Source organism: Sinohyriopsis cumingii, chromosome 7 (genome assembly GCF_028554795.1).
Source record: "Sinohyriopsis cumingii isolate HCF-2022 chromosome 7, ASM2855479v2, whole genome shotgun sequence".
In the NCBI taxonomy this organism is placed as follows: Eukaryota; Metazoa; Mollusca; class Bivalvia; order Unionida; family Unionidae; genus Sinohyriopsis; species Sinohyriopsis cumingii.
In genome coordinates this window covers 130,746,309-130,761,073 of record NC_142967.1, presented here as the reverse complement: position 1 = coordinate 130,761,073, position 14,765 = coordinate 130,746,309, and the positions used below count along the sequence as shown (strand labels likewise).

The window sequence follows — 14,765 nt, the reverse complement described above, 5'->3', positions numbered from 1 at the left end:
GAGATTTTGGAGATCACGCGACCAAGTCATGAAAAATGGTCAAGTACTAGATTAGTAAACATGTTAATTTCGGCGGATATTTAAAGGATGCTATCTGAATGCGGATTTTCAATGCAGTTTATGAAAGTCAATTATTCTTCAGCTTTTGCAAGTCTCAACGAAGAAAGATTAACATTATTTCAGGTTTCATTCGTTTCATTTGAAATGATAATAAATTAAGGTCATATTTTATTACGGATGAAAATTACCAAGTTTACTTCATGTCACATCACAAAAGTGTAGTAAATTGACTTAACTATACATATCTAATTTTCACAGGGATGGGAACTCTTAGGACCTAACGGCTTTAAGGATTTCCTCTTGAATATAAACCTACAAGATTTACCTTCCTTGGAAAATATTAGCTTAAAAGGCCAACATCGTTCTTTTATTTTAAGAACAGCAGGTGCCAATATTTGTGTTTGCTGCTATTATAAGAAAATTTTACTTTTTCATTGAACTTTACAAATAACTATTTCAATTGTTTCGTATGAAGACAAATTTACAGGGTGCTGTTGCTACTGTATTGTCTGTCTGTTGCCTTGGTTTCTCGTATCTATTTATGTAGTTCAAGTTTCCACTGATCCTTTCTACCCCGTTTAGAATATTTTGACATTTACTAGTGAGGTTAAGGGTCAGAACACATTGCCTATTTAAAAGTTAGAATTTGCCAGCACATCGCAGTATCAGCATAGGGTAGCCGCTTACATGTAGGCCTAGCAAACTGAAACAACCCTGCATCGAGCAATACCTTGATGAAATTGACAGAAAGATAATTTATTTTCTTAGAAACTGCGAGTATAATATTCCTTGTTTTTAATCCATCGACAGACGAAACGAAACCACAGCGTTGATGAAATTTGACATGGCACTCACCATTTGCCTTGCTTGTCACATGACCATCCAAGCCTCACAACACCTGTGTCCATGACATCAGAGGTCCTTTCCAAAGTTTTGTACAAAAGGATTAATATTTTGTGGAAAATATTAAATGGAAGTCACGTAATATTTTTAAAACAATAGTTTCACGAAGGGACTGAAGCTGCACACGGATAAAAGAACTTACAGGAATTAAAAATAAGACCATTTCTTCCTTTAAACTTGTCTGTTAAGGAGTGTGTTGATATGATATAATCCCACACCTGTCATGGTGCTTTGGTCGTCGCTACCAATAGATGATCGACCACGGTGTTATTGCCCGGATCGAGCAAACAATAAAACAAACTATTGACCTAGAAGATAGTAAAATAAATTCTTTGCATACATGATACATATAATTTAAGACGGATAAATTAATGTTCACAATTTGTATCAGAGCAATGCATACAATTCCTACCATTCATGATTTCTATTACAGACAAACCACTAAATCTGAACACATTTATATCAGTGAAATATTTTTGACATTCTTACAATAAATGAATCGTATAACATTTAAGACAAAGAATGCACGGTAAACTTCTGAACACAAGGGAAATTGAAGTATGAATTTAAAAAGAATAAATTCAACAAATACTTACAAACTTACATCAGTCAACATATTGTATGCGATTGAGACAATACCATGTGCTTTCCCGAGATTTGCTCCCTTTTCTGTGAATACTAATCTTTCTTTCCGTGTCCTTTAGCTTTCCCAACACTCGTCCCTTGGATAATTTTAACGAGAAAAGTACCTTTTACTGATCTTGGAGTCAGCTTCTCATTCCATAGAAAAACTTGGACTGCCAAAGTGCGCAAGGAAATTACTTAAAACCTTGAATTTTGTCTGGAAAACACACACTCTCGTTTATCTTAACCGATCATGATTAACTTTTTCTAACCGCGAATTGGGGCCGAGTGGTCTAAAGCGTTCACTGTTACGGATCTTTGCCATATCATCTCTGTCTGCGTGGGTTCGAGTCTCGGGTTCGGTCAATGTGGGTATGTGAGAAAGCTTGCCAGTAGTTTCTCGTGGGTCGGTGGTTCTTTCCGGGTTTTTCCCGGATTCTTCCTCGACCATTAATACTGGTCACCATGTATAGCCTATCTTGGGCTGAAAATAGCGTTAAACCCTACAACAACAGCAACAACAACTAACCACGAATTTTTTAACACTCCCATCGAAGTCAGAATAATTTTCTCTTGGCCGCGTTTCTTTTTAACTATTCTGGAAAATATCATTTTCTTGCACCTATTTCAAATGTTTCAAGATTTCCCAAATTGTATCTCGGGCTTGTCTCTACTTTGTAATTTCCTCCACTGGGCCCTAAGTTGACAGTTCTGTGGGACCGTTATCTTACCTGGTCCTGATTGAAATCCAGTAATGCCTTTAAACAAGAGAGGTTAATCATCGCATGCTTCCAATGTATTGCGAGCCTAGCCCATACGACAATATTATTGGTTACGCGTCACGCTGATCGCTGATCAGGAAATAACGCACTTCAAAAATATGTAAAATATTTTACACCATTACATTGCCGAGTGTTAAACAATCTCTGATAGTATTCTCCGATAGCAGTATTTTCAAATTAGGTCCTGTGTTACACATATTGAATGTCAGCCTGGTACCATTTTCTTTTTCAGTCAAAACAGATATCATTAGAAGGCTTTGGATGAAACCTCTGTCATAATGATTATCCATTAAAGGGGAGGAGTGACAAGATTATTAAGTCACCATGGCAGCCATATTGGATATGCAACTTGCACCATTTTCATTAAGGAACAACTAGGTATCATGCCAAGTCTTTTGGTAAAAATCTTATGTTGATATATCCATACATTTGGAATTGAAGGAAGATAACATAACTTCAAGATATGAGTTTCCATTCAGAAGGAATAGTAATAATAACATTTTGAAGATGGCGGCCGTGCCGGCCATTTTGGACGTCGGATCCGCACCATTTTTATTTCAGAACAACTGGATATCATGAGAATTCTTTTAGTGAAAACTTCACATAGATATGACCATCGAATTAGAAAGAGTAGCGACAACAGTATTCGCAAAATGGCCACCTTGGCAGCCATATTGGATATGCGAGTAGCACAGTTTCATTTAGGACCAACTAGACCGTGTGTGTGTGTGTGTGTGTGTGTGTGTTTGTGTGTGTGTGTGTGAAGTTTCAAGGCAATTTTGCCAGTTGTTCAGGAGCAGTAGCGATAACAAGCTCGTGCTATCGGACGGATGGACCTTGGACGACAAACGATGGATGGCCACCTTGACAGCCATATTGGATGTGCGAGTAGCACAGTTTCATTTAGGACCAACTAGACCGTGTGTGTGTGTGTGTGTGCGTGTGTGTGTGTGTGTGTGTGTGTGTGTGAAGTTTCAAGGCAATCTTGCCAGTTGTTCAGGAGCAGTAGCGATAACTAGCTCGTGCTATCGGACAGGTGGACCTTGGATGACAAACGATGGATGACAGGCGGACGTCGGACAAGAGACCATCCCATAAACACTTACGATCTATATCCAGTAAAGCTTAAAACGAAGTGACACATAATTCTAATTATATTTATTCCAAGAACAACGACCACAGACAAGTCACTGTCGTAATACCATGGAGGAAGCCAGCTTAATCTAGCAGAGAGCACAGTCAACTCATTAGTCACGAGACACAAACAAAAATGTCATCAACATTTACTAAAAATAAAATTAAAAATATCTCAGATGAGGTTGTAAGGGTCCGTGGAAACTCGGACGCCCATCATGGTTCGAATACGACGTTCATAATATAAACTGTGACGTCGACCAATGATTGTTTAACTGTACTGGTAATAGACCTTAAGAGCTAATGGGATGGTCTGTTGTCTGTCGTCCTTGCGTCTGTTAGCACAAGTTTTGTTATCACTATTCCTCCTAAACTACTTGGAGGGTTGCTCTGAAAATTCAAACACACATTCATCACATTTTCTTGTTGGTCATTAATAACCGCTCCGGTGGCCTAATTTGTCAGAGCGTTCGCCTCGGATGCGGTAGGTAGCGGGTTCGAACCCCGGCCGAGTCATACCAAAGACTTTAAAAATGTACTATCAGCTGCCTCGCTTGGCGCTCATCATTAATAGGCTATTGTTAGGACTGGTCACACTGGTGTCAGGATAATGATGCCCCAATACTAAACATGGCTATTAACAGCCGCACTGCAGACATTATAGCGATATGATTGACAAATTGTTATAGCTACTGTTATGTATAATTGATTTAATTATATCTGATTTAATGTATATTTATTTCAATTTAATTGTTTGTCAGTTTTAAATTTTTATTTTTAGTTTTCTTTACATAATATTGTATTGCATTTTTTTTCACTAGAGATTATACCTTTTTCAGAAAGTAGTTGGACCTTGACTGTTCGTTTTATAAACACCAGGTGATGATCTAAATTCTGATTTTGTTTCAAAATTTGTAAACAAGTCCTATCTTTCTTTTAATGATTGGTTGTTGTCTTGGTCATGGTGGGATTTCGTGTTTAAGATGTAAACAATTTTTTTAATTTTTTTATTTCTTAGAGTAAAATGGTTGTTTTCGTCAGGGTCACACTGGGTGTACGTGGCCTTTAACAAGTATTTAGTTTCTATAAGCTTCGAGAAGATGATCACGTGACCCCTTGTTTACGTTTTAGGATACGATATAACTTCTGTTTTGGAGAATTATTCTTATTAGAAGCTGGGCTGTTAAAGTGGAAGTTGTATGTTGCGCTGTTTGGAGTTATTTCAAATTACTTGGATTCAAAAGGATTAATTCTGTTATTTTTCTGGAAAATACATGTGCTCATGTGAGATTCATAATCAAAGACAGTTCTTATAAGAAATTTATTTAAATTTCCCAGACCGGAGTGATAATTCTTATTTCTACAATTTTCAGCATACGTCATCATCTTCCAGCTTGGATTCTTCGTTGGGATTCTAACTTGAAATTAGTAGAATATTTTGCTATTAGGACTTCAAAAATTGTATTCTTGGATTATTCTTGGATTATTTTGGATTTGATTCTATAAAACCATAAGTTCATTTTAACAAAATTATTTTTACAGAATTTTTCCAGGGACATAAGGTATTGCATATTTTCAAAGCTTGTTGTTTTCACTCTTTTTTGTGTTACTGTTTATTCGAGCCTAAACACGTGACATAAGACTAAGTAAAAAATTAAATCACGCATTCAAATCACACCTTAATAAAAATGGTGCTACTAGGGCGTCAAATGTGGCTACCGCAGTGGCCATCTTGAAAATCTTATTGCAATTCTACCTGAACAGAATGTCAAATTCATATGGGAGTTTCCGCAGAAGACTTCCTATGATTTCCAATGAAAATGATGCCGATCCGACGTAATCTCTACAACAGCCATTTGAATATCCTCTTGTTATTACTACTCTTAACTGGAACTTCCTATATTGAAGTACTTATGTATAATACTCTTTAAATCGATGACTGTACCAGTAATGGGTTTCACTAAAAGACTTCTTACGATACCTAGTTGTTCCTAGATGAAAACGGTGTCAGTAGTACATCCACTATATAGCTTCCACAATGACTATTAACCGGAATGGATGATCATAATGACAACGGGTTTTCATCAATGATTTCTACTTTTTCCGAAATGAAAATCGTGCGGGTTGTGCATCCATTATATAGCTTCCACGATGACTGTTTTAAAAAATCTCGTCACTCTTCCTTGTGAATGGATAATCATTATGATAAGGGGTTTTCATAAATGATTTCTACTTTTTCCTAAATGAAAATGGTGCCAAGCAGATTCTTATATTTGTACCACATCAGCTAGCTTTAAAACTTTGTTAGAGCTGAAGAATATCAGAGATGGATTTAATACTGGACAAGTGACAAGGAAGAAATGGTCTTATCTTGAATTCATGTACATTATTTTCGCCCAGTAGCACTTCAGTCTCTTCAAGGAAATATTGTTTCTGTTGTTTGTATCGACTGAGGGCGATGGTACATAACTGACGATTTGGGTCTGTTCAATTCTTCTAATACTGGATAGCATTCAGAATAGCATAGTCTCTGTCCTATGCCTGTCAAATAACTTCGATTCTTAGAAAAAGGCTCGGATTAGTTGTGATGGTTAACTATGGTAAGGTTTTGAGTGATGAACGAACATAGGGCTACATACGAAGAATAGATCCTTATAATGAAAGATATCCGTTAAAAATGGCTATTAAATCCGATTTTTTTTCTAACATGCGATGGAAACGGCTGCCAATGTTCCGATCGTTCAAGTCATCCAATCTAAACGTCCTCCATATAAAGCTTTTAAAAACAAACTTCGGAGGTAAATTATACCCATTTTTAACTGTTCTCAACCCCATGGCTGTTATTACGTAGTGATTTTGTTTTACTTGACACTGAATATATGACTTGTCATAACTAAACGCAAAATAAGCAGAAGTTTCGGGCCACTAAAACCGAAGGATTACGTTTTCATTGCAAAGTTGTGGAAATAACGTTGAAAAATAAAGCATGCTGGCATTTCATTTACTGTTGAAATGTCGTCAAGTTTTATTTTAATGCCTATTGTTTTATTCGAATCTCTTCTTCGCACGTGTTCGTCCGCCAAAATCTTACCAATATGGAACGTGTCACTACTATTAACTCCGAATCTCTTTCAAAGAGTCGAATTTCTTCGATTTGTTTCGAAGAGAGACGATGATGTTCCGAATGGTAAGCCACTAATTGAAACATGATCGATCTTTTCATTTGGGTGCTTGAATAAACCTCAGATGTAAATTATGGCCGTTCTGAAATGCCCTCATGCCAGTAGGTGTTACTATGTCATAAAAATTTCTAGACATTACAATAACTATATTACTTGACATCACTAGCAAGAACGCAAGCAACAGTCAATGTTATTAATACCAGGTGATTTCTTCATTTTATTTTCATGACATAGTTGCGGAAGTGACATTAAAAATGAAAAGAGTTGGTATTTCGATGATTACTGAAACGCCGTCGTGTTAATTTGAATACCGAACATTTTATAAGATTCTGCTCGTTGCACATCTAGCCGGAATTTCACCCGCTAAATTTATGAAGTATCACTACGACAACTTTAGAGTCTGTTTCAGAGAGTCGAAGTTATTTGATTCCATAAAAAAGATCGATATTCCGAATGGTAAGCCAATGACGTCATTCTGAACATCTTCGTCTCTGATACGTTGAATAACTTAAACTCTGTAGAAGAGGAGTGATACTTCCCAAATTGGCAAGTTTTTGGCGAACGAACATCTGGTTCGGTGTGAAAAAATAGATTCTTTTAAATAATAGATGTTGAAAATAACACTCGAAGATGTTTCAACAATCAATGAAACTCGTGCATGTCTTATTTTAATGCTATTTCTCCAATTTTGTAATGTAACTATTGAAGAAACTATTGGTTTATATCGCCTAAAATTATTGATTATGTTGCTATTAGTGATGTCACGTCATGTAATTATTGTGGCGTCTAGGTTAGGTTACTATGCTGTAATAAGAAACAATAGGCACTATTTTACATCCGAAGCTTCATCTTCTCTCGTCAATTTGCGTGTTAAAGGATTTTAAATATTATAATAAGTGTATTATATTGACCATAATAAGAGAAATGTGATGTGATTATCATATTAAACTCGCATATTTGAGGATCTACATTATCTATTTAAGTCGGCAGGCTTAATTTTTGTTAGCGCCAGTGTTCACTGACTAACCTCTCCACCACGGTAGTGTGAAAGCCCCAGTGTTCAGCGACTACAATCTCCACTACGGTACTGTGACTGTTTTCATTTGCTACCCTCTCTACTACGGTACCGTGACATATTTTTAGTTCAACGACAACCCTCTCTACTACGAGACTGTGTTAGTGAACTTATTATTTCGATTCCGATGCGATCTGACCACACGAACAGAACGTATTATAGCTTCACACAATACAGTTCTCTGAACTATGTAGTGACTCTAGCAAGAATGTAATCTTTGGTCTGTGACCAGCATCAATGCATATTAAACATTCTAACTGCAGAAGAAGACGAAAAAGATGTACAATAACACAATGCTGAAGAATTTTATTTACGGGCGCATATATAGGTTAACTTAACCACGTAGTTCAAATACACACTATCTGTTACAATAAATTTTACTGTTTCAACCACATGCAGTGTAGTCTGCGCCAGAGAACCGAGGAAATAGGAGGTTTGTTTGAAATGCATTGAGTTTAATTGCAGAGAAACATACCAAATATGCAGAACAATTCCCATAACTGTCCCAGAATGAATTCTGTTTGCGCAGCTGTATTTATTTTCTACGAAATTAAAATGTCAATCACTCGAAAATTATAAACAAAATGTCAGAATATAATGACAGCGTGGCAGTACTACGCCTACGATCAGCTGTTTTTTTTTAAAAAAATATAAATAATTATAATTTAATTATACATTAGGGAGTGTTGTCTTCGTACAAATTAACTTTTCAGAAGTAAACATTACTGAAACAAATTTTTCACCTCCTGGATGGAAGCATCGCTGGTATTTTGAAGCTTAATGTGTTAAAATACGTCACATAACGAGTTCTAAGGTGCTGACCATACGCACTAGACTTATATCAGGATTGTAAATTATCAGAGGAGTGTAAGTCGTTCAGTTCAGATCCAGCTACGAAATGATTCGGAGAAGGGACGTATCGTAGTATTCTATGTTTAGGTGTCTGAACATCTACATAAATGATACAGATGTGGGATGTAGCGTAGTAATTTAAATTTAGTTGTTTGAACCTCTACAGAAATGTTACAGATTTGGGACATACCATATCATTCTGTGTTTAGGTCTCTGAAAATCGACAGAAATGATTCAAGCGTTGGTTGATCAGTTCCAGGTGTACTCTACTCAAGTAATGTTTTTCTTTTAAGCCTAATGTTATTTCGACGGTATGCTTGAGATGTAAGTGAGGTAAAATGCTTTCACTAAGTACAGAATCTTGCGTATGCATTTACTTTTCTTGCTTTAAGAATGGGATTCGTTTGTTTTTGCGTTCTATCGCGTCATGGTTTGGCAGCCTTTAGACAATCCCTGTTCACATCAAACTCTTTCTGCTGTATATTAATAAATCATTGCTAATACATGTTTGCTTTTTTCATGAGTGGGCAGAGCTGCAAATTTGATGCTGCTCTGTAAATACGTAGCCCACAAAATTCGATATTTTAGGTGTGTCTCAACCAGCTGCTCTCAGCAGCTGCATTTAATTTAAAATGTGGTTTTCAGATATAATGCATTTCCGACTGACATAAATTAGTTTACACAGAAGTACCGTAAGCCCTTACTTTCGCCTGTTGTACCTCGGTTTATACTTACTTCTAGCTGAATCCCCAAGAGTCATTTTTTCCCTCAAATGTAGTGAAAGTTTCTTGCAAGAAAACCGATTTTGAATCTAACTCAAGAGCAATATGTATGTGTAATTCAACCAAACTAACATCCTCTTTGTGTGGATTTCACACAAAATGTACCCCTTACTGTGATTGCAAAGTAATTTAACATTTCCGGGGGGTTGGGTTGGGTTGGGGGGGGGGGAATGTTGATTAAAACCTTGAAGATGTTGCGTACAATATGTCGACCAAGGCAGTTCTTTGAGTCAAGAGAAGCAAGTTTTCAAAAAAAAATTTAAATAATTGCAGTTTGATTTTGCAGATGTTGCGAATTTTGCCTGTCACTAAAAATGTCGCCCTGTTCATAATATTTTTGCATTACTTTTCACTATCCCCCCCCCCCTTATCTGTGTCGTTTATTATTACCAATGTCCGTCCGTCTCCACTGTTACGTTGCGTCTAGTCCCATTACATCCGTCACACATTTCGGTCTATAGCTTTTGAAGGACTTGATGGATCTAAATGAAATGAGACTTCAAACTAGGTTGGATTTTCACAGATTTGGTCAGGTTGGATTTTCACAAATTTGCGGCATCATTAAATGGATTTGTGAATCATGTATGACTTAGAGCTCTGTCTTCATTTTAACAGCGCTTCATGGGGCCTCTTGGATTTAAGGGAAATTAGGTATGACACTTTAATTAACGAGACCATTGCCAAGTTTAGTTTTCACCGTAGTCTGGAAAATTTTAATGGAGTTTTGACTCCTATTTGACTTGGGACTCTGCCCCTCAGCACACTTTGAAGGGTTTTATGGATCGCAACCAACTTTTATATGATGATTTAAACTAAGACCACTATTTAAAGTTACTGTTTTCATTTTTAATATTTCCTGGCAAAATGGCAAAGAGTTAAAGTCATCGTTACTTAGAACTTTGCCCTTTTAACTGCATTATATTGGTGGTGGCATCTGTGACGTGTGGTCACATTTCTAATTATTCCATTATCATTTATGTTATGTAACTATTTCAGTATTTAGCATCTTCACTTTTTTATATTATATTGAATGCGTGCATAAAAGTTTTTGTTTGGAACGGTTTTTATTTATAAAATATTTAAACAATATTTAGTTCAGCTTGTCGAAGCCGCTTATGTGATGATGTACGTTCTGCTTCAGGCATCAGTTAGCAGTTCTTTTGAGGACAGCAATGAAACTTGGCCTCTAGTTTAGTTTGACCCTTCATATTGTCAACCATTTGCAGTTTTATTTTAAAGCATATCTTGTTGATAATACGTGCACGTTTTTAGAAATCTATTCCTGGTTCGCATGATGTTTTGTTTGTTCCAAAAGCCCATCTAAATAAAATGTAGCTTTTTCGTTAATTTTTCATACATTTGTTCAGAATAAAGTAATAATGTTTTGTTTTTTTTACAATGGAAATCTTGATTTCTGTTTCACCAAATCCAACAGGACTGGTGTAATAATGACGTATCCTTAATGTTTCTAAAAAATAAATAATGGAGAAAAAAAATCATTAGCCAAAGCCTTCGAACAGTTTTGACGGGTTCAATCAAAATAACTTAGCTGGATATATTTGTTTTATCCTAACAGAAAATTGAGTTACTCCGATTGTCAGTTTTAAAGTTATCTCTTGCATCAAGGTTTTACAAAGGGGGATTCTGTAGACTTATGTCATTTGGAATGTAATCAATTATAACCTTTCCAGTACAGGAGTAAAATCCAGGGGTCAAGTGACTGATCTAAATGTTGTTCTCAGTTACAAGGTCATATATTTTTTTCGAAAAAGTATTACGCGTACCTGTCATGTCATTAGAAATCTATGTATATTCTTATTACAGTAAAACTTGATTACTTATCTCGAGTTTGTAGCACAGGTGAAACGGACATGGTTGACAAGTGCTTCTAGTCAGACAGCTTATACATTGCAGTGATTGCATTACGAAACGTTAGAAGCGAGCCTTCAATGTCAGTGATTCTTCTGAGTGCTAGAGACAGTAGATAGCCTGTGTCTTAAGTTATATTAAAAGCTTTGTCTGTTACTGAAATACAACAGATGAGATTGTACAATGAATGATACGTCTGTAGAAGATTCAAGTCCTACCGTGAATCTGAGATATTGGCAGTTGTATAACTCTAACTGGTCGTGTCAAGGTACTGTAGAAGTAATCCCATCTAATCACCAAGAAGCTTACTTGTCCAGAACATGGCCATAGGATTTGCTTAGCTCTATAATGGTACGAATGATCTGTATAGCTCTGGGGCGAGTCCTAGAGTCATCCAGTCAAGCCTGAGTCACGCGACACATTGTCAGAGAAAAATTACGTCAATGTTTCTTTTTATAGGCGTACTTTACTTGTCAGCATTCTCTGTGTACAACATGAAGATAAAATCGAAAGTAAGCTAATTATTTACGACTATGCTCCAGTTTAAATGACAGAAACTTATTGGCATTTAAATTCGTTACATGGTTCATAATGAGATACTGAAATGCATCAGTGGGAAAAATTTTGTACCACCAAGGGTCACAGCGGCGATATCGCTTTTGGAACGACTTTCCTTTCCCATTTAGGAAAGATATCTGCCCTTATTTATTTTATTCAAACTTATAGTCTCTATTTAGGCATATTTCACTGCCATTCTTGTTCTTGTTCTTCTTCGTTCATTATTTCCCCCACCATTCATCTCTCTTTATCAGGTTGAACAGAACTTATAATATGTCAAGACTGTAGACCAGGGGCCTCAAACTCGAATCATCACGAGGGCCACACGAGGACTAATACATTGGCACCAGGGCCGCAGCGCTGAAGATAAAAAATGCATTATTAATTATTTTACATATCCAGGTGTTGTTATGGGCCACGGTAAATAACTATACTGGCCGTGTGTTTGAGACCCCTGTTGTAGATGATCTAGTATATATTTATATGATCAATGTGGACGCGTCATCCACACATAAAAACCGCCTAAAAACGGACTCCAAACAACAAAATTTAGGTTTCATACTTTTATGGGGAAAATTCTTGATTAAATATAATAATACAATTGTTTAAGTAGTGATTTTAACTAATCATAATTATGTCTGAAAATAATGGAGAAATCAGGGATATATGAGTGTTGACTGCAAACCAAACTTAAATGTCAACTGAGATTTGGGTGTAGCGTATTTAGCTTGCAAAGGTCAAAGAATAATCTTTTAAATGCCGAAATAAATAATAAATAAAAACCAAAATTCTTACAGGTAAACTTACAATTATTGCAATCCATTGTCTCAGATTTTACGCTATGAAGTTTATTGGATATGACACTGTTATCTTTCTACAGTACCCCAACCCCCATACATCTTCGAAAGCCAAGGATGCGATAAGCTAACCCTATCTACACCTTGGCGGATCGAATAGATAGTTTTTATTACTTAATCCTAGCGACATCTATTGGATTTCATGGGTTGCCTCCCTTAGTATGTAATGCCTAGTAGCCAGATCGTGTAACAGCGGTGCATTGTACATCGGCCATAAATGGTGGAGGCAAATTAAGTAAAAAGGATACTTTGTAAGTTTAACATTGAAAGTATGACTATGTACCAGAGGGAAACCAATATATGTGTATTTGAGTGAAACGTATTTGTACAAACAAGGACCGGCAGTGGACAATTGCTTATTTCTCAGTCCATTCAAGCTGTGTGCTCCCATTGTCTCTATCATGCAGGAACAGTGTTCAATTTGAATAACTTAATTTCAGTTAGATGCAGTGGCTTGCCGCCGCAGCCAATGAAATTCACAGAACCGATGCACATAAATATCTGCTCGATATGCCAGGGCGTGGATAGGGTTATTATATCGGAACCTTGGCTAGCGAAGATGACCTCAATAATGTTTTACTGTATCAATATGCGCAAGAAAACAGATACCAAAATCAAAAATCTGATTATCTTCTTTAGAAAAGAGTCTTTAATTTGACAAAATAATAATAATAATAATGATAATAATAATAATAATAATAATGAGAACTTTGTATAGCGCCTAATCTTTAGAAGCTCTAAGCGCTTTACAACATTAGACAACACTATAAGGTAAAAAAACATATAATGATATGATTACAAACACAAACACCATGAAATTAGAAAACATTAAAAAAATATGCTGAGAATATTTAAGGTAGGAAACATTATTAGGTCTTTAAGTTTGTTCTTGCAGTCGAAATAAGTGAGTTTTGAGAGCACTCTTGAATGAAATCATTGTGTCTTTGTGTCTAAGTTCAGTGGGCAATTCGTTCCACCTTGCTGGGCCCTGGTATGCAAAAGAACGCTGTCCATATGACTTTGTTTTCATAGTGGGAATAATGAGTATACGATTGTCAGAAGAGGAGCGTAAGTATCTTGCTGGTGTGTACACATGGGTGAGGTCGGATAGGTATGTTGGACTAGAGTCCGATAGTGAAAAGTAGCAAAGAGAACAATTTTGTGTTTGATTCTGGATCGAATGGATAGCCAGTGTAAGGTACAGAGCAGCGGGGAGGTGTGCTCTGATCGTGGTACTCTAAGTATGATCCGAGCAGCTGTGTTTTGAACTTTTTGAAGTTTCTGGAGCAGATATTGAGATGAACCAGACATAATTGAGTTACAATAGTCCAGTCTTGAACGTACTAATGAACACACAAGTGTTTTAGTGGCATCAGCTGAAAGATATTTGCGAATTGAGCTGATGCGTCTCAGCTCAAGATATGCAGCCTTGCATATGTTCATGACATGTTGGTGCAGTGTGAGAGTACTGTCCAGAGTAACACCTAGGTTTCATACTGACTGTGTGAATTTAATGTTGGTGTTGCTGATATTTATTGTTTGAGGTAAAGGATGTGAATAAGAAAGTCTTTGTTTGTGATCAGAGTGGCCTCAGTTTTATCATCATTCATCTGCAGCTTGTTACATGTCATCCATAATTTCACATCAGAAATGCACCTCTCTACACCTTGGATGTACAAGCTAAATTTGAAAAAGATGTTGCCCTCCGAAACTTTTTGTCAAATTTAGGAACTTAGTTTTAGCAATGTAATAATGCAGCCGTTAATCGTATTGGCACAGAAATTCCACGCAAATCTACTGTTTTTTTATTTTAAATTTTTTTTAAATGCATACAATAAAAACGAAAATCTGTTTTTATGTAGATATAAGGCAATATTTTACTCGAAGTGGAAGCATTTTCCCCACTCATGACAATATAGTGTTTCCACTTTGGTAAAATAAAACCAAGTATATTTTTGGGTCCGTAAAATCATTATAGTTTGGGTCCGCACAACCAGTATAGTTGGGTCCATAAAACCAGTATAGTTTGGGTCCGTAAAACCAGTATAGTTTGGGTCCGTAAAATTAGTATAGTTTGTGTCCGTAAA

The 14,765-nt window shown here is 36.3% G+C and overlaps 1 protein-coding gene across 4 annotated transcripts in view; it reads left to right on the top strand.

The window, feature by feature from the left end:
* LOC149796134 (adhesion G protein-coupled receptor G2-like) overlaps nt 1–14,765 on the top strand; it is a 201,031-nt gene that overhangs the window by 83,184 nt on the left and 103,082 nt on the right. The window lies entirely within an intron of this gene.